General features: G+C 39.9%; 1 protein-coding gene across 2 annotated transcripts in view; it reads left to right on the top strand.

Annotated features, from left to right (window-relative positions):
• The window catches only part of PKNOX2 (PBX/knotted 1 homeobox 2), a 268,356-nt gene that overhangs the window by 95,803 nt on the left and 148,451 nt on the right, over nucleotides 1-24,102 (top strand). For both annotated transcript variants that reach the window (XM_088139092.1, XM_088139091.1), the window contains exon 5: nucleotides 23,664-23,892. The gene's annotated coding sequence lies outside the window, so the exon portion shown is untranslated. The remainder of the gene's footprint in view (nucleotides 1-23,663; nucleotides 23,893-24,102) is intronic.

The following is a 24,102-nucleotide window of genomic DNA, read 5'->3' as shown; positions in this document are numbered from 1 at the left end:
AACCAACTGAGAAAAGAACCCTGTTAACCACTAAATATTAATAGATCAAACATTGAGTTAAAAAGTGTTAATGAAAACCAGAAAATGTTTTGAAGCATTTTACTGAATTCCCAAAGCACAATTTCCTCACCCACCCATGGAAGAAACCCCTTAGTTTCATCCCCCCCTTTCTCCGAATGGATGATTGGACAAGAGCTACTGAATGAACATATAGAAAAAGCCGAGGTCTTTTTTCCATTTAAAAGTGGAATAATGCACATTGTTGATAAGGCCAGCTACTAAAAATAATCCATGCAGATGGTTTACATTTAAATCCTTATTTTTAGCTTTCCCCTTTATTAATGCAATGGTTCTTTTACAACAGAGATGAATTTAATTTTTGAATATCTCATCCTGTCAATCTTTCTCTTCAAAAGATTGATGCTTCTCAACTGCAGACCAGGATGTACAAACCGAGCACTGTTCTTCCTCATTCCTTAAACATGAAAATCCCCTGATCAGCTTAGTATACGATGCCTCTGAGCCCTGGAACTGGTGGATGTCAGTTGCTCAGTTGCAGAAAATGGAATCTTTGTGGCAGTTTGCAGTTGGGAATGAAAGCAATTTCTGGAGGTTGGGGATGCAGACTCATTTGGAATTGTTGAATTGTTACAAAGAACCCTGGGGTACACAGATAAACCTGTAACCTCCATATAGCTTCGCTGTGCTCCCTGGAGTTGGTCCAAAAGGTACCGTGGCAAGTTTAAATTCCCTGACAGTGGGGCAGTGGGATTTTAAATGTGTGGGAAGTCATTGTATTAGGTTTATTTCAATTGTATTTTAATTAAATCAAATGTGGATCTTGTCCTGATTTCGCCCAATTTATTCTGCCCCACCTGCTTTTGGAATGGCAGTCTTGGCAAGTTACTCCACATTTTATTCATATTGAGGAAAAGGTGCTGTGCTTGTGCTCCTGGACATGCCAAACCATCTCTTATTTCCAATGATATTTGAGGCAGGCACAACCCTAATATATATATAGAAGCATTCATATCCTCATTAACAAGCTTATGTAGTATCAGTGGGTCAAATCACTATGATTATCATTTTTCCCCTCCAGTTGTCTTGTGTCTGTATGTATCTCTGCCACCTGAGGGTAACAGTGTCTGTATCTGACAGATCCAAGCCGTGCTTACAAAAGACTCACTGAGGTCAGCCATGATGGAATTGTCCCACTGATTTTTCATGGGTCTACACTGAGCATGATTAAGTTTGAATTGAAATCAGTCTTCTGATGAGCTTCTGATGATTCAGTCTTCTGGTGAACTTCTGATGAACAGAGAGACTTCAAAGGCGTAAGAAGCTCGGATGAAAGCTTAGTGCCCAGGAAAGTAAATTCATTGAAATCAGTGGCACTTGCTTCTCATTATAAGTACTTTGACCATATTTTCTTGGAAAAAATAAAGGACAAACCCAAAAAAGAGGCAAATCTGAAAGAGGTTCATAAGGATAAAGAAAAGTTGTTTATGTTTATAACTTTGCTTTACAAAGGAAAATTCAAGAGCAAAACCAAGAAAAAACTTTACAAAAATGCATATTCTAATAAAAATATCTAAAATCAAACAGTATATGTAACTTTATTTCTAAAAAGACAATTCCATATTTTTCATATGAACATGAAAGACTGTGCATTAAGTGGTACCATTTGTACGATAAAAGTTAAATGACCAAAATAAAGGACAGAAGTGAGTTTTTGAAAAATAAATAAGTCTGAAGGACAGCTTTCTGAAATAAAGGACTTTCCTTTATAATAAAGGACATATGATGACTGTAGTTATTAGCCATTTCAAGGGGGTCGGGCTTACTGGATGACATCATATGACACAGCAACCTGGTTTGTTTGGTTTTGATTTAACATGTAAATATGATTTACATATGATTTAATATGTAAACTCTTGTTATATGTAAACTGTGAATTTTTTTTTTAGTTGCACAGTCATTTATATATCACCCCATTGGACAGCTCCAGGCACTTTATAAGATAACAACCTATCCAATATATTAAGAATCAAAACAAGAGCAGCAATAAGTAGATAATGGCCCTCCCCCTAAAAAAAAAAAAAACAGCAGCCTTGGGTCACTATTTAAAAGAAAAATCATACTCAAAATTAAAATTGAAAGTCAGAATAAAGAGTCCAGAGCAGTTACAATATACTTAATGTCAGGTGCAAAACAGATAACGTTCTTCAAGAAATGGTGCAGATACATAATAAATCAAGGAGTGTTATTACATTAACAGGCCAATGCAAATCTCAGGTTCTTCCATTTTGACATATTATGTAAGAAAAAGATTCTGTCTAGGATGGGTGAGCAGTTTTCTCTGTCCTGTAAACAACTTTTTCTCACTGGCTGATAATGTTGGGATGTCACTGATGTGGGCCTTCAGAATAGCTCGTGGTGGGTTGTCCAATTTTGTTATAAAACAAGATCTTCCCTGTTTGGAGAGATGAGCATCTGAACTTAGATGCTCTGCATACCATGTCTTCTTCCACTGAGTTACTCATTTCAAGTACAACTGAACTAAATTGTACTTCAGATATGACGACAAAACAGAAACCAAAATGAGATTTAAATCTCTGGTTCATGCCAGCTTGGTTATGTGACACCTATGATTTCTTGTTTCATCTAAACTTGGATTTTCTTAGGGCCCAATGACATTGATAACAGCTTTTCATAGGAAATCCATATAATTTACAAATAAGTTCAGATCCTCTGCAAATATAGCAATGGTTGCTTGTGATATTTCTAGGGGAAAAATAATCCTTTATTTCCCCAATTTTCCACATTAAGGATAGATTTCTTAACTGATTAAAAAAATAGCTTAAAAATTATTTAAACTATTTCCTCAGTTCAAAAGGGAATTGCTCCATATAATGTAGTCACACTGGAACTTGTTCAGTGCATGGTGATGAAATGACATTTTGCAACCATTTATTATAACTAACACTAAACTGTTGTTGTTGTTGTTCAGTCATTAAGTTGTGTCCGACTCTTCGTGACCCCATGAACCATATCGCGTCAGGCCTTCCTGTCCTTCACTGCCTCCCTGAGTTTGCTCAGTTTCATGCTCATTGCTTCAGTGATGCTATCTAACCATCTCATCCTCTTCTCCTTTTGCCTTCCATCTTTCCCAGCATCAGGGTCTTTTCCAAAGAGTCCTCTCTTCGCATGAGGTGACCAAAGTGTCTGAGCTTGATCTTCATTACCAATCCTTCCAATGAGCAATCAGGGTTGATTTCCTTTAAGATTGACTGGTTTGACCTCCTAGCAGTCCAGGGGACTCTTAAGAGTCTTCTCCAGCACCACAGTTCAAAGGCATCAATTCTTCGGCGCTCAGCCTTCTTTATGGTCCAGCATTCACAGCCTTACATTACTACTGGAAAAACCATAGCTTTGACTATGTGGATCTTTGTCGGCAAGGTGACGTCTCTGCTTTTTAATATGCTATCTAGGTTTGCCATAGCTTTCCTCCCAAGGAGTAAGCGTCTTTTAATTTCATGGCTGCAGTCTCTGTCTGTGGTGATCTTGGAGCCCAAATAAATGAAGTCTGTTACTGCTTCCATTTCTACCCCTTCTATTTGCCAGGAATTGATGGGTCCAGATGCCATGATCTTAGAACACTAAACTAGTGCCCACATAAAAGGATTCATTTTGGATGTGGATCCCAGAACTGAAATGTGCCCAAAAGATAATCTAGTTCAGCTTCTTGATACTAGGCAGGAATTCCTCAGTGCATTTAGACATATAACCATACACACACGGAGAGAGACATACCCCTCTCATACAGTGCCATGTAGTAGGCAGAGTAACAGATGTATTCCATAAAATGCAAATGTCTGGTTTGTTTATTAAATGTATAGTCGTAGACCCGAAGAACCACAGGAGATGAATATCAAAAGCAAAGGGGAAGGAAGTAAAATTAATCGTAATAGTAGCAGTAAGAGTAATAAAGGGCCTGTAGAGCTTCATAAGCCTAGGGTTACTAGATATCTGAACAGGCAAAGGAGGACACAGAAAAGAGGACAAATCAGGGGGAAAGGAGGACACGGTTTAACTTTCTTGGCATCTGCGACAAAAATTACAACTGCATTTACAAAATTACAAAAAATTACAATTACAAAAAACTTCAAAAAGTTGTATTTAGACCAACATGTATATGAAGTTACTTTTTTCCAGCATCAGAAAGACTGACTTTTCAACTGCAATATTTTTCCAACAAATGCTTATTTTCAAGAACCTAAGCTAGCAATAATATAGAATCAATAACAACACACTTTCCAAATTTCACCAGAGAAATGTATGATGAGTCATGTGATCTATAGATGACAGTGATCATGGCTTTGAAGTGGCTGGGTTGAAGCCAGTGACTGGAATCAGGAAATAAAGTAAATAATGTAAATCTAGGCTGACAAGTCTGTCGAAGGACAAGGGAAAGAAAGAAGCAGACAGTTTACACGGTTACAATACATGAAAGTTTGAATGACTACTGTTGTGAAAACAGTCCCCCCCAAAAAAGACACTCAAAAAGCCGGACAATATATCATTTTAAGGCTATGCTTGCTAGACAGAGGACATGAGGACAAAAAGGAGGAGATGTCCTCCTTTTGCCAGATGTCTGGTAACCCTACATAAGCCACCAGCAGCCAGACCAGACCACTATTTTTTAGTAGCGATTGCTATGGCATAGAATTTTGTAACTTTCAGAGAGCATTCTCTACTGCCCCCTTCATAAGAACATTCCTGGTTGATTTCATCAGAAAAGCTTGAATTCTCACCGGAGGGGAAAGACCATAGATATAATGCTGCAGTCAAGACATGACTATTTTGATTTGGAAGAAATTTCCAAGGAATTAGAATAGTCCCATGCTAAGGAAAGAACCTGTAATGGTTTGTGGGAATGACCTTGGGAGACAGGAGGGAGAGCCACAGACTGGACAACCAGTGTGTAAAAGATATCTCAGCCCACAGAAGGAGGGAGGGCATGGGAAATGTTTCAGAGGAGACCCTCCCTAGTTTTCCAGAGAGTTAAAGGAGAGGAGGGGAGAAATACTTTCAGTCTTGCAAGATTCAGTTAATGGAAACTTACAATTAAGATAGAGCTATTACTCCTGGTTGTGCTTCTTGTCTGGACTACCTCGAGGGGCTAACAGAACCACAAGACATCTCAGAGCAAGTACATTTCTTTTGCATGTTAAGCATTTCGAGTTTTGACTCCCAGAACCTCTCTTTAAAAAACAGGTTGGAAATTCTAAGGTAGCTAGGATCACAGTTAAGATTTCTAATGTAATAATGCCAAGCAGGTATGGGTGGCAGAGTTACATATGGGGCACAGCCAGAATTTTCTGTAGTTGCAGCTGTTTCTCTCATTTAGGAGAGAAGTTTTGAGAGCAGAGTATCTTGTGTTTTGCTGTCATTGCTCTTCAAGTATGTTCAGCTTCTTCCAGTGCTACTTACCATGTTGTGTTCCAAATGACAGAAAGCCAATAATTATGGCCAGATGCAGGAGCATCCATGGATGGAGTGTCAGAAACATCAAGATAGTGGCCATGACTGTGTGATGGAAGCCCATCTCTTTTATATGTGCATCATGCATGCAACACATGTACAAAAGGAGTGGGCCTTTGATAACATAGTCGCGGTCTCCATCTTGACTTTTTTATCCCCCCCTCCCCCGATAGATACCTCAGGCTAGAGAAGACTCCAAGGATTGCAGAAAAAGAGATCCAGTGACCTCCAGTTGACAACTCCTCTCTTTAAATAAGCAATGGGCAAACAGTAGATTCAGTTCAGAATCAGGCTCACATAAGGATCCCGAGTGAAGATAAGCAAAATCTACCCATTGAGAAGTATGTCGATGTTATGGGGACAAGGCATAGGAATGATCAGTCAACAGTGCCTCTTGGAAAGACAAGAGGGGCGATCTTACAATTACGTGACTGATAGGAGGGAAGCAGATGAAGAACTTTCACGAGCTTTCCCCCATAGAGTTCTGGAACCTAGCAGCTCCTTTTTCCGGTTGTCCCCTGCTTTTTCTTGCCCCCTTCAATGGATTGCTTGTGGCATCTGGTTGTGCATTTTGAGGCAGAAGATAATTGAGTTGCGTTCCTATGCATTGTTTATGGTTGCTTTGAACAGATGACTATTCCACAGAGGCTAATCGCGGCGTTTGCATGACTGTTTGTAATAAATTCTTCATTACGTTTCAGTTACAATGATCATTTTTACTATTATGAAATCTTCATAGACACTCTGTGGTTATCTGCCTTTGAACTTACATTCCTGTACCAGCAACTCTTAGCATCCAAGCTGACTTTGGCAGATGATGGAGGGTTGTCCTTCAGAAAAGAACCAATATTAAAATTGAATCTTGATGCTTCATTTTGTTTTTGTTTTATAACCCCAGTTAGACAGTTAGGATTCCGGCTTTGTCTGGGGCTGAGTTGGCTGCCAAAGAAATAGGTGGGTGTGGATGTGGGTTTAATTCTTCGATGCAGAGAGCAAAAGAAATCTTTTGAACTGCCAAGTGAGTCAACAAAGCAATGCAAAGTGCTGAAGAGGTCACCATGAATGCTGTATTGTAACAAAGGCAAAAATTATGCCTGGCATAGGTTATGTTTTATGCTCTGTGCATGCTCATTCCATATGTCATATTCTTTGAAATGCAGCTTGGTCTTTTGCTTTGTCTCTTAAAGCTAATGCTACCCCAGGGGTTCCATGGCTATGGGCTGAGTTGTCACAATGGAAGCAGTGAAGTGGGAAGTGCTTTGCATATTGCTGCAATGATCATCAAATATGGAAAATCAGTTTACCTGAAAGTTGGCTTTTTTATCACAGTACAGGCTTATAGCTTGGGTTCACTTGGCAATTGTGACTACTTGGTGATGCAAATCTCAGTTTCTTAGAGTTGCAAAACAGTTTCCTAATACAGTAATGCCTTAGTTGTGCATTTGTTAAAAAAGAAAAAGGCCAAATCTCTGGAATTATAAGGATATAAGAGCACCTAACGTGAAATCAGAAAGACCAATTGTCGTTAAATAGAAAGATCAATTGCTGTTAAATCAGAAAGATCAATTGCTGTTAAATCAGAAAGATCAATTGCTTTCTGTTATGTTAAAGTTTGGCCATTCTAATTTAAATTATAACATGCATATTGAAGTTGAGTCTCTTTGCTCATCCTTCACTCATCTTCCTTGTCCTCCCCAATGGCAAGTAGGGAAGGAGAAATCCATTACTGAATCTTGTGATTTTTTTTTCATTTTTCTTTTTAATTTATATGCAACCATGGAGGGAATTCTAATTAGAACAGGGCAGGAACAGTACTAAGGCAAGTAGGAATGGAGGTCTGAAAGTTATAGAAACTTCACCATGGAAAACATCTATTTGTCTAAGGCTGATGGCCAATCTGTTAATCTCCCGCTAATTTCTCAAGTTTTTTGGGGGGAAAAAATAATAAAACCGCCATTTTACCAGGGTGGGATCACTAAGATCAAGGCAGTGAGACTTCATCAAGAAATTTCTCCAGATCCGTTTCTTTTATCTCTCCTTGCCAAATTGCCATTAGTCCTACAGTGTGGTGATGGTGATGGTGGTAGTGGGAATAGAGTAATACCTATTGCTTGTTCTCAATAGCAGCTTTGTCAGGTGGGGGATTTTGATTAAGGAAATAGTATTTTTAAGGACAATTTAGAGCCATACATCTCTAGCACTAATGCCCTGATTCAGTTTGAGTACCCATGGGGAGATTATAGATCTGATGCATCATACCCATTTGGTCTCCCTATCTCTCTGTGGAATGCCCCAATTAGATGGGACGGAAAAGATATGGTTGAGTCAATAAATGTTGATTTGGAACAGGGAAATTTCCACCATTCCTCTGGTCATTTTGTCGCACATGATATCTATAAATTTACCAGAGAGTATAAAGAGCTATCCAGGGCCTCCAACATAAAGCCAACTACAGAATGAGTGGGACATGACATAATCATGGGCAACTGACTGCAAAAATGTTAATTGTTTTAATTATTAAATACAGGGTTGCCAAAGAGCTTGTTAATGCCTAATGATCATGATAGTTCCCCCTTTCCTCCCCCTAGAAAGCAATTTCAGCTCCCAAGCAGTTCCAGGAAACTAACAATTCAATGTATTGTTTGTGCAAAACTACATGCACTCATTAGGTTTACTTGAGTACTTGAGTGTGTGAAAGGGGGCAGTGCAGCAATTGTCGGTTTCTGTCCTTGCTCCAAAAGCAGTTTCCCCATTCCATGCTTTTAGAATGAATATTAAGAGCGATGGGAATTTGTCTAATTGGGAGTCAGGGGTTTACGAGTTTAATAAATTAATTTATTATGGTTGGTTGCACAGTCAGCCAGATGTTTAGACTGGATTTGGCATTTTTATCCACCTATTGAGTCCTTCCCAAGGACCTGGGATAGGCAGATGTTGTTTGATGGTGTTAGAGGTATCGTCGCAGGATGTGAGCTGTTCCAAGTAAAGCTGCGTTTTGCAGCTGACTGATGGTGATTTTGTCAATGCCGATGGTGTTCAAGTGGTGCTCCAGATGTTTTGGGATTGCACCCAAGACACCTATTATTATTGGTACTATCTTTGCTTTCTTTTTCCACAGTTGTTCTATTTCTATTTGCAGGTCTTTGTATCTTGTGATATTGTTGTTGTTGTTGTTGTTGCAGAAAATAGGTGTTCAACTGTTTTTGTTCAAAAGTCCTTCCACCTCCCCCTGCTCCACACTTACATATTAATAAGATTTGAATATTCAAGCTTCGGTTTTTTTCTGCATAGTCTTGGCAATGGCTGCTTTTCTCAATCTGTAGTTCTGGCATTGGAAAACAGAAACAGAAACAAAAACTGTCTTTCTCCTGAGACAAACCAGCCTCAAAGCAGTTCCAACTGTCACAGATCGCAGAGGCAGAAGTGTCACATCCTCATGTAATCAATCAGCAGCGAAGGAAGAGTCCTTTCCCTCTTTCTGACTAGACTTCCAACCGGTATGTAGCCAGTTTCAACTTGCGAAACCCAAATCAGTGCAAGAAGACTTTCACTCTAAATGAACCAAACTTTCCACGGTGCAGAGAAAGAGCTGAAAGGGATTTAGAAGCAGGTGAAGTTTTTCTGACCTCATTTTAGTTAAAGGCTAATCATTTTGACCAATACATCTTGTTCTATATGTGAATGCCTTCTTAGCCTTTTATAATTATGTCTATGTAGGCTGAACATCATGAGCTGGAAATATATAGCCTTCTATACATTGTTGGCTTGCAAATCCCATTATTCCTCACTGTGAAAGCTGATGGAAGTTTGAATTTAAAGATATTGGTGTGGAGAAGGGGGAGACCCAGATTGCCCCTCCTTACTTTGCAATGCTGAATGTTGTGTATATGTATGCACACATTTGCACCCATTCTTTCATTTTCACTCTCCCCGCCCTTCCCGATTCCCATTATCTCTAACCCATATACTTCAGGAAGTTTAATTTGTTCTTGGTAGTAATCACCATTAAATAGAAATTGTTGTCTTCTGTGTAAACACATCATTAGTGAAACTGGTTTCTGTAGTGTCCAGATCTCATTTTTATTAAAATGAAACACTTTTTAGACTTCACACTGTGTCCAAGAATGAATGGTATAATTTTAACCCATTGGGCTGGCCACAGATAATTGGACTGCCATTGGATTGGTCGATTAGAGAAATACCCCTCTCTCTCCCATCTCATGTGCTACAATTTGCATTTTCCCCTACTTCTCTGGATCTCAGTCATGGTTTCCTACACAGGCAGTTGTAATGAGCATTATAAATCCCTAATGAATACATTTTCACATTCATTTTATTGGCTTGTTTTTATTGCCAAAGGTCAAAAAAACAGGTCCAGTTAAAATGGGGTGGGTGATATGATTGTACAGTTTTGTCTGGCGAAAGGCAGTGTTGTTTCTGCTTTTCTTTCACTTTTCGTAATGATGACCTCTATGTGGAAAGAAAAACACTTGATTTATTCAATAAATACAAGTCTTGGTCAGTTCAGCACCGTAGAAGGGAACTCCTTGATTTACCAGATTCAGAGAGAATACAGGACTTACTCATTGTAATATGATGGTAAAATAATACTTAAATTCAGCATCATCTCCTGGCAATAGTGTTTTTGGGGTAATGTTCATCAGGAATGATTTGGAAGGCAATTCAGTTCTGAAGTTGCTATTTCATGAGACAAACAGTGGGATGGAGGTCTCTTCTGAAGTAGACAGTGGTGATTCTCATCTGGCACTTTTGAAAGTTTTTGTATTGTTTTGTTTTTCTGAAGCATCTTCTGTTTTGTTTTGTTTTTTAATCCACAAGTTCATCTTATCTTTTCAGGGAATAGGTGCTCTTAGGTTATTCTATTTTGTCATTACGGCAAACTGGATCTTTAGAAATTCACTCAAAGTCCATTTTTTGCAGATAAACATTCAGATATGCTCACAATTTTGTATGTGTTTCTATACTCGGTTTATTTAATCCTCTGTAATATAGTTTTTGTACTCAGCTGCTCTGAAAACACTTACTTTTTACTCTCCAACTTCCCAAACATATGCTGTTTTATATGGAACTTTCCAAGATAAACATTGTTTTTCGTACATTTCTGCAATAAAGAATGCTGCATGCTGAAGAAAATCATTTGCTCCTGCTGTCTGTGCTATGGCAGAGTCCACTTACATGAACCAAAATGCCTTCAGTTTATTATTTTTTGCATCCTTATTTAAAACCCGGGTAGAATTCACAGGCATGAGCTATAATGATGATCACTAGCTTTAAAGAAAATGAGATGGATTTCTGTTAGCCACTCTTAGCCACAAGGGTGCTAGGAAACTCCCATTTCACAGCCACAGAATGTTAGTTGTGTAGGTAAGTGAGGAGCGTTATGTGCTAGAGATTGTTGGTGGTAACCAAGGAGAACCTGATCTCTTGCTGGGGAGAATCTTGAATCTGCATCCTCAGGATGTGGAGAGTTCCACCTCTAATTCAGCAAAGGAAGCAGTACTCCTGTCTAACATGAGGGGGCACTGTTCATGACTGCTTATATACTGTACTTATATATACTTATAGACTGTTCATGAGAAGGTCTTGCCAAGTAGGATTTTACAAGGACCTGTTAATGACACGCAACTGAAGCTTGGATGGACCTCTAAGGCTTGGAAGCCTTCAATTCTGGGCTTCTAATAGTTGGAAGAATGGCTTGTTTTCTTTTAACTTGGTGTGTCTGCTATTCTGTTGGAGCCATTGTCCTTTCCTTCTATTTTGGCTGGATCTTTATTCTAAGCAAGAAGTGAGAGTGATTGCTTTTTAAAATCTTTCTAAGCTTCTCAGAACCTGGTTGGCCAGTGGGTGAAATGTATTTGTTTGTTTGTTAGCTCTACATCCTGCCTTTCCTCTAGGACCTCAAGCAATGTACATAACGTTCCCTCCTCCAATTTCTTTTCCCTGTAACCACAACGCTGGGAGGTAGGCTGGGCTGAGAAAAAGGCTGATCCAGCAGGGCTGTCCTTATCATCTCTGTAGCCCAGAAACAGCACATCTGCTCTAGACAGCCAGTCTCTTCACAGAGCAACACATATTGGATGTGTCCAAATTCCATCCTAATTGTCTCTCAAGTTGCCCTCCAAGCCTGGAATCCAGTCAGGCTGCTTTTGTTTCTCAGCTGTACAGTATAATGTTCAGGGCAAAATGCAGATTAAATGAATCTGTGTTTACAAGTTCTTCATGGATGGTAGAAGCATGGAATCCCAGAGATTCAGAACCAAAAAATGTAAAGAAGGAAATGTGAGTTGGTAGCCGATCTAATCTGCTTCTTCTATTTAAGATCAGGAAATCTGTGTTTATTCTCAAGTTTTCCTAGGGTTGATGTTTGTTGCTCGAAACTGTTGTTGATATTGGGTGCTGCCTGACAGATTTATGAGTTTTTTTCTTAGCACTGTACCATAAAACCAGAAGTGTGGGAAGGGCAAGGGAAGTTTACTGTAAAGGAATGCATTCAGTGGTGGGAACTAAGTCGTGCGAACTGCAAAATCATGTCCACAGCTAAGAGGTGGATTGCATTCCCTGGTCTAGATTGTTATGGTGGTAGTGCTGACATATCCGTGCATTGCACCTACTGTCTGCAAAATTGGGAAGAGTCATTATGAAGCCCAGCCTGTTTGTGGGAACTGCAACATCCATATAAACTAGGGCTATTTTGCAACACAGTCAAAGCATGATGAACCTTGAATATCCTCTTCAGGGCAAGCTCCATGCAGGTGTTGCTAATTTAATTGATTTATTTACAAGACGATCGACAGTTGGTTCCTTGGCAGGGTTCCTTAAACAGCTCTATGCCAGGCTTATTTCGTTTCTTTTTTTCCCTCCTAAACAATGAGGGAAGGGTGAGTCAGGAACACCAGGCTATTCTGCAGAAACACCCTGCACAGGTAATCCATGGAGCCCCAATGCAAGACAGGAATGCTCTTTCGGGGAGATTTGTAAGCGAAGCTTTGTGTCGATGAAACACACAGAGTGAAAGTGCTTGCTCCTAAATCCTCATTCGTGGAAAACTGAGCCAGCAAAAACTTGCTCTTTGCCTTGACCCATTTGATTAAGGAGAAAGGGGAGTAAATAAGAGTTGTGAGAGATGTCAACCATCCAGTTAGCAAAACGGGAAAGTTTGATATGTAGAAGTAAATGAAGAGGCCAGAAAACAAAAGAAAGGGGATTCTGGACCCCACGACGTTGCTGACTGACGATCACAGATACAGGGACTGTGTGTGTTTACACAGACACACATACATACACACATCACCTGTCTGCTTGCATTTAGTTTATTTATGTACAATTCCAGGGTGGATTAGTCTGATCCCAGCCCTGCTGCTTTGCCATTTATACCCTCTTTGGCCCAGGCTGTCTAAGGCGACTTGGGGAGAGCAAAGGATTATGGGAGGACAGCAAACGGCTAAGTGCAGGACATGTTAATCATTTTCCTCCTTCCCTAAACGACTTCACAGTGTCCAAGGTGGAACAATTTTCTACTCCAATAGGATTTTTATAGGTGGTCTTTCTGAAACCGGAATCATTAAATTTAATCAAGGTCTGCCTGAAAATGGAGAGGCTGTTCTCTCCCCTGCTATCATCACTGCTTCCAACCGTCACTACCTGCCTCCTCAAGAGCATCAGCCGATGCATTGGTTGAGGTGGTTGTTTGCAGAAAGGGCTGGGGCCTTGGGTGGCAAATGTCTTTGCTTCTCTGATTTACTAGTCTGCACATGATGAAGAGAGAGGCCCTGCCTAGGAACTCAGTTGTTGTGCATTACTAGGCACGTGTCCGTGTCTGCATGTGACAGATCTTCTTTTGGGCTCAGTGCTGGATCCTACCTACGAAGGCCACCTATAATAAATGGCTCAACTTAAAGCCAACCTTCACATCTGTCCAATTCAAGACCACCATTCAGCCAGCTATCTCTACATTTATGTTGCTGAGGTCTCAACTGCAGGATCGATGTTCGGCCTTGTGCATCTTGTTCTGCACTGTGACAACAGCCCCAGCCCTAAACAAATATTAATTCATCTCAATCAAAGGCAGGCTGTCTTTTGCTGGCAGCCCGGGCTCGGTTGTTTGTGGCAGGAGGGATTTCTCCCTTACAAACAGGCTGAATCTTACCCAGCAACAGCTGCAGTCCAGCTGCTGGCAGCCTTGCTGTGCCGAGTGCTAAACCTCTCAAGGGTCAGAACTGTGGTATGTCGGTCTCCATAGCAACCAGCCGATGGGCTACTTTTGCAGAACAATTCCTCTCCTCAGGCCGAGTTGGAGAGTTAGCTCAGCCGATGGGTATGCGTCTCCCAGAGCACTGGGTTAGCAAGGTCTAGGGGGTGTGTATTTTGAATTTCTTCTTAACCCTTAAGATACAGGAGGAGGGGGGGAAAGGGGTGCTGTCTGCATTGCACTGAATTGCCACCCTAGAGGGAGAGATTTTGGTGGGATGAAAAGATGGGCACCTAGAATTGGGGAGGGGGAAGGAAGAATCACACCATTAAAAATGAAATTGGCAGCCATGCGCAAGTCACTTGATTATGCTCAGCCCTGCATCTTCATGTTGATTAAACAAAATATGCATATATTCATATAATTCCCACAAATTTCAAAAAGATAACTTCTCAGTCATCTAGGGGGTTCCTGGTTTTCATTCAAGCAATCCAAGGTCAGAAGCCTTATGTCACTGCTATATGCTTAGGAATGTGCCAGTGGCCAAGCAGTGAGATGTTTGAGAGGTCTAAAAAGATTCAGCCTTCCCACCTTGGTTCTGTTAGTTGGGAATTACCTAGAGGGTGCAAGATTGGGTAAGGCAGCTAAATAGTATAGGATGTACAGTAGGAGTAGGGAAGTCCTTCTCAGCCACGAAGCTCACCAAGTCACCTTGGCCTGAGCCGGTCACCTTAAGCATCCTCTTTGAATTGTTGCAATAATGGAATGAGGCGAAGGAACATATTGGGGGGGAAAGTGGGATTTTTTAAAAAAGCAGACCATCCCAAACTTTCCTACTGTTGTTCACCACCAAGAAACATTTAGAAGCTCTGGGTTGTTTTGAACTGGGATCTGCGTGTATGGTGCTAAGTTAACTAGGGTTTTGCAGTGAATAATCTGTATTTACTGACTGTTGGCATTCCCTGCAGACCTATCTCTTCCAGTCCAGACTACACATCATGTTTAGTTAGGAAGTGCTGTGGATTAATACATACTAGTTCCCACAAAATATCTCGAGCAACTAGATGTCCTAGAGTGGACAGTCCTGTATTCTAAAGGTTATTAAGGTTACTTCTCTATTCCAGGGAGGGGCCCCAAATAGCCCATGGGCTATATGTGACTCTCTGTAGCAACTTGTCCAGTTTACCACACCAACTGCTCTTCTCTCATTGACCAATGCACTCCAGCTACCTCTGGGAGCATTGTCATGCTGAGGAATGGGACATTCTGACTTGAAATTGTGGGAGTTGAAGTCATATGCATCTTGAGAACATTGAGAATCAAGGTTCTGGTTATTTCCTTTAAAGCCCTACATGGCATGGGTCCAGGCTACCTGAGGGACTGTCTCACCCCCATCACATCAACCTGTCCCACCTGGTCAGGCAGAGGAGGCATGTTATGGACCCCGTCAGTGAGAGAATGTTGGCTGGTGGGGCCCAGGAGGAGAGCCTTCTCTGCCATTGCCCCCGCCCTCTGGAATATTCTCCCCCCAGAGATGCAGCAGACCCCTACCCTCCTGGCTTTCTGGAAAGCACTAAAGACCTGGCTCTGCCAGCTTGCGTGGGGCAATAAGAGTTTTAATCAATCCAGGAGGTGGCTGGTGCCCTGACGATGCTCCCTGAGCTACTCGCCAATTACCATTGATTCTTGGAATATATTTATTTTTTATTCAAGACTACTTTTATATTGTGTTTTAATTAACTTTATCTTCTCTGTAAACCACCCAGAGTCACTTTTGAACGAAACGGGCGGTGACAAATTTGATATATAAATAAATAAATAAAATGAAAGAAAGTTGTTTTAGAAAGCCATTAGAAGGCCCAGAAACTAATGCAGTGATGTAAAACCTTCATGAAAAACTCATGCAAAAGTTTTTGCCCAACCTGAGCAGTTGTACAGTCAGAACAGTTTAACTATAGCTGGCTGGCTGGCAGCTGTGTTCCCTGCTTCAAAATTGCCGAGTGAATGGCAAAGTAATAATAACCATTGAGATATTTCTTTATTCTGTCCTTGTTTTGAGGATATAGATAGCTGCACCCTATTTTTGAATTTCAGAACTTGTATATTAAAGCATTCACTGGAGTCTCAGTTGGTAGATTTAATTGAAACTCCATCTTCTGTGGATGTGCAGAAACATGTGTATTTATCTTAGACTGCATAATGTTGGTCAAGAGATACCCAGTGGTATGATTAAGTTATTATAATATTTGTCCCAGTTTGTTGGAGTGGAAATGATTATTTTATCTATAGCATCTCTTTTCCTCTCTCTCTCTCTCTCATGCATTAAGACAGTGTTCCTTGGCTTCTTACAATGCAGTTCCCCATGACATCTGAAAGAAACTGTAATCTGAGTGAACTTGCTGAAACCAGGGTTCGATATCTTGGTTTTTAGGGGGTTTTCAAACTCCACTTTCCAATTTTGGATGCCAGCTATCACTTAGGAAATCAAAGCTTATTGAATTAAACTGCTGGAGGGAAAAGAAAAGAGAGCAAACGAAGGCCAAAGGTTCTCTTTAAAAGCGCAAAAGGCTTATTGGTGGGCTGTTCTGCCAGAAGGCTTTCACTGAAGGCATATCTTGCAGATGGAATCTTGTTTTAGATATTCTTCTGTGTTGGGAAGTACTGTTTCAGTGGGTCAGGAGGTGGAGCAAATTCACTGTTTCTGTAAAAAGCAGGAGCGTGCAAAGTGCCTTGAATTGGTTCAAAGGAATGATTCGATTTGTGCAATACTTTATTTGGAGGAAGCAAGATGGCTTACTCCTTGCCACTGCAGTCAAGGCCCCCCTCTTTTCCTTTGTCCTGGTGCTCCTGCACATGCATAAACATTAGGCAGTAGACCGTCAAAGGCCCTTGAAGTGGCTGCTTTGATGCAACTTGGCCACGTCAAGTCTTTGATACATTTCAGCCCCTTTGAGGCTTTGCAGAATAGCCAAGAAGGAGCTGTTTGGAAGAGCGAGCCTGCAATTGAAACAGCATGCTGTTCCAAGGCTTTGCACAACCCTCATGAAAACTCTCCAGTATTGGCAGGGCACGTGGATTATTTCAAAGATGCCCAGAGCTCTTCCTTAGGCATACTGGGAAGAAAAGGGAGACAAGTAACTCCCTGGGGTAATTTATTTGCATGATCCAACAGCACTCTTTGAAGATAAGAGCTGGTGGGAAACTCGAAATACATCTGATCCAACCCTCTTCCTTGAACTAGAAAACATTTTAGAACTTTTCCAGTACATAATGCAGATAGTTTATGCTAATGAAAGCTGCATTGTAGATCATGGATCTATCTCCCTCAATATTCTTTTATTAATCAGGCTGACAACAGCTCTCTAAGATTTTGAGCAGATATATTTACCAGATATATACTGTGCTGTAACTGGAGCCATCCAGCCTCAAACCCTTCCCTGGGCGAAACATTTGTCCTACCATGAAGTTGTACTCGTTGGCCACTAACTTTGGCACTTGAATTCCTTCCAAATTCTTTATCTAAACTCTGTATTTTTTAACAAGTCAGCACAACCCATGGTGCGGGTAAATGGCTCCTTCAGTCGGTTTCAGACAAACTCAGGTTATTATTAAATTGTGTTTCAACACAATAAAATGCTGCCTATTTGTGAGTGGGATATATTAGACCTCTGCAGAAATATTAATATGTTAAAGACTAAATTACAAATTGCAATAACCAAAGGGTTATAGATGACACAAATAAAGAGGTCTTTATCTAAATGCTGTATTTTTTTTTAATGTATCAGCACAACACAAGGGATGGGGAAACAGCTCCTTAGATCTCTTTAAGACCTTAAAGATCAGATTACAAATTCAGTGGCCCTTCACTAAATAATTTTGCAGAGGGTGATGAGTTTTGTGAGTGGAAGGAATAGTACGCTCTTGTGCTATTGGTTGTCTTTATGATAATAACCCTGGGATGAGGATACAACCTGCCTCAACCAGTGACAACAGTTGGTTGACCTTGTTTGTGCTGGAGACTAGTAGGGTAAGGCTGTTTTCTTGCAGCTGCCCCAGCCCGACTTCCTTTGACACCCTTTGCTGAGAATAAAATTAAGAATATGCTGGTGGGAGCTGAGCAGCAACTCTGGAGGAGGTATTGAGGTTGAACCTGGCACCTTCAACATGGCAAAGCTCTACCATGAGACAATGATTGGTCTGCTATGCTCAGCATGTTTTCTGAAGTTGCCCTGCCTTATGTTCTTTTGACATGTGCCTTTTAAAAAAAGTTTTATTTCCTCAATTAGGTAAAATTGAAAAAAGAAAAAAAAGGAAAGAAAAGTATTTATGTGAGGACTTCTCATATAAATATATAAGTAAAGATGTACACAAGTTTCAGCAAAGGATGACCATATTTCATTATAACCATACATACATAATCAACGTCTATAATCAACTCATTCAATAAGGTGCGAGTAACATCAGGCTTTCAGTCTTCTGAGTAACAGGCACCCGAATTACTGTAAAATATTGACTCTGTACCAAAAGGTAAAACTAACAGCATGATAAGAGCATAACTTATCTGTAATGGGTGCTGGAACACCTTTTAGGTGGTCTTGGGATCCAGCAATTATAGATTATCCTACTTTAGGGAAGGGGCCAAGGGCTTTATTTGAACCCTGAGTAGGCAATTGATTGTGTACCAAGCATCATGATTGGATTCCATACTGTGATCTCCATGTAATCTCCTGTTTGCACAAGGGCCTATGCATGATCAATACTTTCCAGAAATTAAGACAATGGATTCTGCTGTGAGTTTTTGCAAATAGGGCAGGGGCAAGACCCGTGGTACCATCCTGATATATGCACAGTGATATATTCAGAGGCCATATGTTTATCTCATATAGAACCATTGGTCCTAAGGCTACAGAGGAAAATGCTATGGGAAAATGCTGAAACATTTGATATAAATAATTCCTGTGCCTGTGGGATAAGTGTGTCCTTACCCTTGTGCTTTTTCAAGCACGTGTTCAGATTCTTCAGGAGCTCATCTAGGTTCCATCATTTCTGCAGAATAATTGCAGAGTGTCCACTAGCTACAGTGAGTCATCTTTTCCCTTCATGATGAAAATGATATCCAAATTATGTTGATTACATGCCGCTAAAGTATGCAAATGAGCCACATTTCCTACTGCTCATGATGTAGTTTCTGATGAGTCTCTCAGGGCTCTAACAAGTTCCTTACTTCTGCCTAGAGGGGGAAAAAACAATTAGTTTTTAAAAATAAATAAATAAATTGGCAACAAGGCTGTCATGGAGATAGGTTTTCGATCTTTTCAAACTATCAGGTGGGAGGGTATCTAAAACCCCTGCTGTCCAAGGACAAACTTCTGAGTGAAGACCATTGGAAAGTGTTTGCTGAACAAAGTCCAGTGACATGACATGCTTTTCAAGTATTTTCAAGTATTGAAAAGGGAGTATTTCAGAGAGCCTGGGTAGGTAGGAATAGTATCATACCGAGTCATGTTGATTATCTTGCATACAAGAAGGAGGGATCTTGGTTAGATGAAGCTCCTATTGTGGTTCCAACATTTTCCAATTGCAATCAGACACCATGCCAAAAAGTTAATAACATGAAGTGGGAAAAAATTGTGCACATCTGGATTATTATTCCCACTTTGCCTTGTAAGGACATCAGGATGTTGATTGTTTCTTCAAATAAATAAGTATTTGTGGTAGAGAAAGCCCTCATACCTATCAGAGCTACAAAACATCCTGTACATGTTGGCTTGAACAACTGAAAGAGAGGAGTAGTAGTTTATCCAGCTGCACAGTATGAAGTTGAACATTACTTTTTGCTGAGCAGGTTTTTCCCACGTCTGGTTTTTGAGTGGTGGTGGTGTTAAGCTGATGCTTGGTTTCCCCTTGTGGCTAGAGACAACACTTTGCAAGCATTTAGACACAACCTGCTCAGTTGGCGTGGCTGTGATGTGGTTTGTCTCGATCTGTTTAGAGGCCATTAAGGTACAATGGCTTTTCCCAGCTGCTCACCCAGGCTCCTTACAATAGCAGAATAGGGAGGATTTGAGTCATTGTAGCTTGAATTTGAATAATATTCTTCCATTTTTAAGAAGTTTCTTTTGTAAGTCAGGCATTCCACCATCCCATCTTAATAACATAAGTGATGCTGTTGACTTAATCATTGCTGCATGCTTAGGTCCATCTTAGAAAGAAGGGGGGCCAGAGAAAGAAAAAAGCCTACATAATGTTTCATTTGTTTATTATAAACTTTCTGCTTGAACAAAACCATATTATGTAGCCATCTTAGTGCTGCACTATTTTAAAAAAGGGCTCAGAATTGCATGGATTGGGGCCTGATGCATTTTGCCAAGTGTAAATTCCTACTTCACCCAGATATTCAAGAAGAAGCATACTGGCAAGGTAGGTTATTGTCCTAAAAGATCTCTTATTTTCCATTTCTGATTCTTAGCTACATGCCAAAATATTATATTAGAGCTGAAGAGGTGGAATGGGAAGAAAGATACAGGAACTCTTCTATTCTGGTGGTTGAATCTTTCTTCAATATTGCTGATGAGTAAGGATCCTCTGTCACTTCTATAGGTTAGCTTAGAATGTGTAAGATCTGTCACACAACGCACACATCTCTCCTCCAACCTCTTGTTGCTATCTCACTAAAAGTTACTGCTTCACTTTGTCTAGCAGTAGAATTGGCCCTGCTCTTGTCTGTTCCTTAAACATTCATAGAGATAAGCATCTGACTTTGATGGGTCTGTGATGATCCAAAGCAGTGTTTGGCTTTAACCGTGTGGGTGATTGCACAAAACTGGGTTGCTTCTCTCAGTCACCACCAGTATCCCCTAACAAATACCTCTTGATGATTGTTCAAGAATGTCACTTTTCCTCATTTCCCAACTTCTGACTCAACTTTTGGAGGAAAGTTAATATGGTTTATTTTGTTTAAAACACTTTAATCCCAGCCACAGATGGAGGAATGGGGGGATGGAAATAAAGCAGAAAAGAGGGCAAAGGAACAAGGATAGAACAGGGGACAAGAACAGGTGAAAGTCAAAGAGCTTCCAAAGAGGAAAGTGCCAGTATAATTCAGACAGCAAAAGGGAGGGGGGAAAAAACCCAAAAGAGTCAAAACAATGGCTGAAGACACAGGAATGTTTTGGCAGAGAGATTGAGCTTGGACAGAAAATTCTGCAGAATATTGGTAACATCTGAGACTTTGGGGGCCTCCCCTAGTCTATTTCTATTTTGATTATTAATCCTCTGTAAAGCATGAACACAGAGTCACTTTATCTATCTATCTATCTATCTATCTATCTATCTATCTATCTATCTATCTATCTATCTATCTATCTATATTTCGAATTTGTCACCGCTTTGTGTGAGATGGGCAGCTATATAAATACAATAGATAAATAAATATGAGCAAATGGGCACTAATGCAAAAGAACGTTGCTCCTATTTAGAAAAAAATGCTTCCAGGCATAGATGTAGAACTGACAGAAGAGAAACATCAGATTCCTGGAGGACTAGAAGTACTGAAATCTATCTCTAATTCCCTAATTTCTTCCCTATTAAAGAAGTTTCCCTTTCCTACCTTATTTTCAGGATGCTTAAGACTTTCTTTTGGATTTCTCTGGAGATGTTTTTGAGCTTATGTTCTTCCTGGAAATGGTAGAGGGAACTGTTACAATCATTGTTCAATCTTCTCAAGTCCTTGTAGCTGTCCACACTTCCCCTTCCAGAAAAATTCCATAGGTCTCCCGTGAGGGTTCACTGAAGCATAGGGAGCCAGGAGGGCTGCATACTGAAACTGAATGAGAACAGTTTTTCAACACAAGACTAGAAACTGGAGAACTATTTTGGATGGCCTTTGGTTGTTATAGTTAGTATGTTATATTGGAAAATTTATACATTCTCTGACTCTTTCCTCAGAGATCTGCAATAGCTGAATCAGAAGTTATCAACTTATCGTAGTAATTACTGCTTGAGTTATTTATGGGCTGTCTTATGCAAGAGGTCAGTTGTGTAGCAATAATAATAGTCTCTGTAAAACACAACATAGTTACTCTTATGTGCATTTCGGTGGAGATCAATGCTTTCTGTGCTGGCCCATTGGTTTTCCATCCAAAATGTTTCTGAAAAACATCAGTATTGGGAGATTTAGTTATCATTGGCAAGTTGTCCATATTAAATGTGACATCAAATGCAGCAAAATTAGGGTTTTTTTCCTTTCATGCAGTATTTTTCTTCTAACTGAAGTGAACAATGCCGTTGCCATAGAAACAGCCTTTCTGGAAAAGGTCACTTGCAAGAAACTGTGTTTTAGGTGCAACTCGAGGAGATTATGGGGGATTATTTTATGTGTATGTGTGTGTGTCTGTGTGTGTGTGTGTGTGTGATGGGGAAGATGGGACCTCCCTCCCTCCCTCCCTCCCTTCCTTCCTTCCTTCCTTCCTTCCTTCCTTCCTTCCTTCCTTCCTTCCTTCCTTCCAATATGAACAAATAATATGCAACTGAGCTGGAAGATTCTTTCAGTAAATTAAAAACTCAATGATAAAAGCTTTATTTTTGCTTTTTAAAAAAAAAAAAAGATATGCAGTAGAGTCATATCTGAAATAGTTATTCTGTGTATGTATGTGTTTGTGTGTTTAACTTGGTTTTAATTAAACCTCAGTCAGGGCTGCAACTGTGGTGAGACAAGATAATTTCCATATTCCCAGTACAATTTTTAAACTTTGGCTTTGTTATGAACTTCATGATGGATTTGAACCCTCACAACTGAGCTCGCACTGCCTTCTCCATACTCCATGAGTGTTGGAAGGAACCACTCAGGGTGAATAATTGTGAAAGAAAAAATGGGGAAATGCAGTCAAGGGAGGTGAACTTAAAGATGAATTTCTCCATCAGAGATGCCATTTTGACTAAGACATTTACCATTGAAAACAATCCGTGTTGTGGACATCTCCTGAATCTGTACAAATGGATGTCTCAGTGACATGCATCACCTCACCTCAAAAGCCTTGGATGCAATTTTCAGAATTTCCCTAAAACTGGCCTCCAAATTATAATAAAAAAAATAGGTTTTGTTCTAGCTGCATCAGCTTGTTTCGGTATGGTTCCTGGCACACCATTCAAAAGTCAGTTGCAATTTTGGCCTGAAAAAGATTTCTGTGGTTCTAACAATTGGTATGAAAACAATGTTTGCAAGCTGTTGAAAATGTTTAAGAGAATATCCATGGGCTTATGCCATGGATCTTCCATACAAGTTGGGTTCATGTAACATCTTTTTTAATATTTTATTTATTTATTTATTTATCAAATTTATATTATTGAAAGTTCTTCTCAGTGAATTCAAGTTTATTGATCGATTTATCTTGCTTATTTCCTCCCATCTTCCCCCATCACTACCATTACCATCACCAAGAGATACTTCTGGTTCTGGCCAAAGGCAAAGGAGAATTCATTAAACTTCCTCTAATCCATTAAAAAAAATCATTTACTTCAGTTTTAGGAACAGGAAAGCATTCTCTACAGCAGTGGCTACATTAAGGGATGGACACCATAGTTGCATAACACACATCACTCTATGTCCTCCAGAACTGCCTTTCATAATCCTATTAATAGGACTAGTCCTTTCCAGAACTTTTCACCTGAATGTTTAACTCCCAAGCCTCAGAACTGTGTTATCTGTGGAGATAGATGGCAATGCTATAGTCATGGTCAGTAATGAAAATTGATGGGAACTGCAGTTCAGCAACATTTGGAAGATCATGTGTTTCCATCTGTGTTTTAGTTCGCTATGTCTCAATGTTTTGCCACAAGTATATATCTTATTTTCTATTCTCTCTATATTTTAAGTGCTTATATGGGTAAACCTTGAATTGCTGTCTTTTAGGTCACTCCTTCTACTGATGAAGATTGATTTGAATTGTTATCCTGTCTACCAAACTATCTATGGTCTATGCTGAAACTGTAAAGCCTTTAAGCTTGATGGACCATTCTCCACATTTTAATCTATGCCATTGGTGGACACAGTGAACAGAATCTGGACAGACCACAACTGGGAGACTGCACTTACTACCTCTTGCCAATTGCAGAACAATCTATTAAAAAGTAATTTCTAGGTATGAATTTTCAATTGATTCTCAATCTATCCAATAATTATTTCAGATTAATGTATTATATATTTAATCAATTACATTTATTGTGCCAATTACTGTCAGTTGTCTCAGAAGATGCTATTTCTTGAAAAATCCATGGTAACTGCCCACTGCATATTTTATTAATTTTCTGTCTGGTATAATTGTTGAAGAAATTAATGGGAGAATAATAAC

Source organism: Python bivittatus, unplaced genomic scaffold (assembly GCF_059951505.1).
Source record: "Python bivittatus isolate LINGU-HERP-01145 unplaced genomic scaffold, Pbiv_v1 ctg000320_np1212, whole genome shotgun sequence".
In the NCBI taxonomy this organism is placed as follows: domain Eukaryota; kingdom Metazoa; phylum Chordata; class Lepidosauria; order Squamata; family Pythonidae; genus Python; species Python bivittatus.
This window is presented reverse-complemented; position numbering and strand designations above follow the sequence as displayed.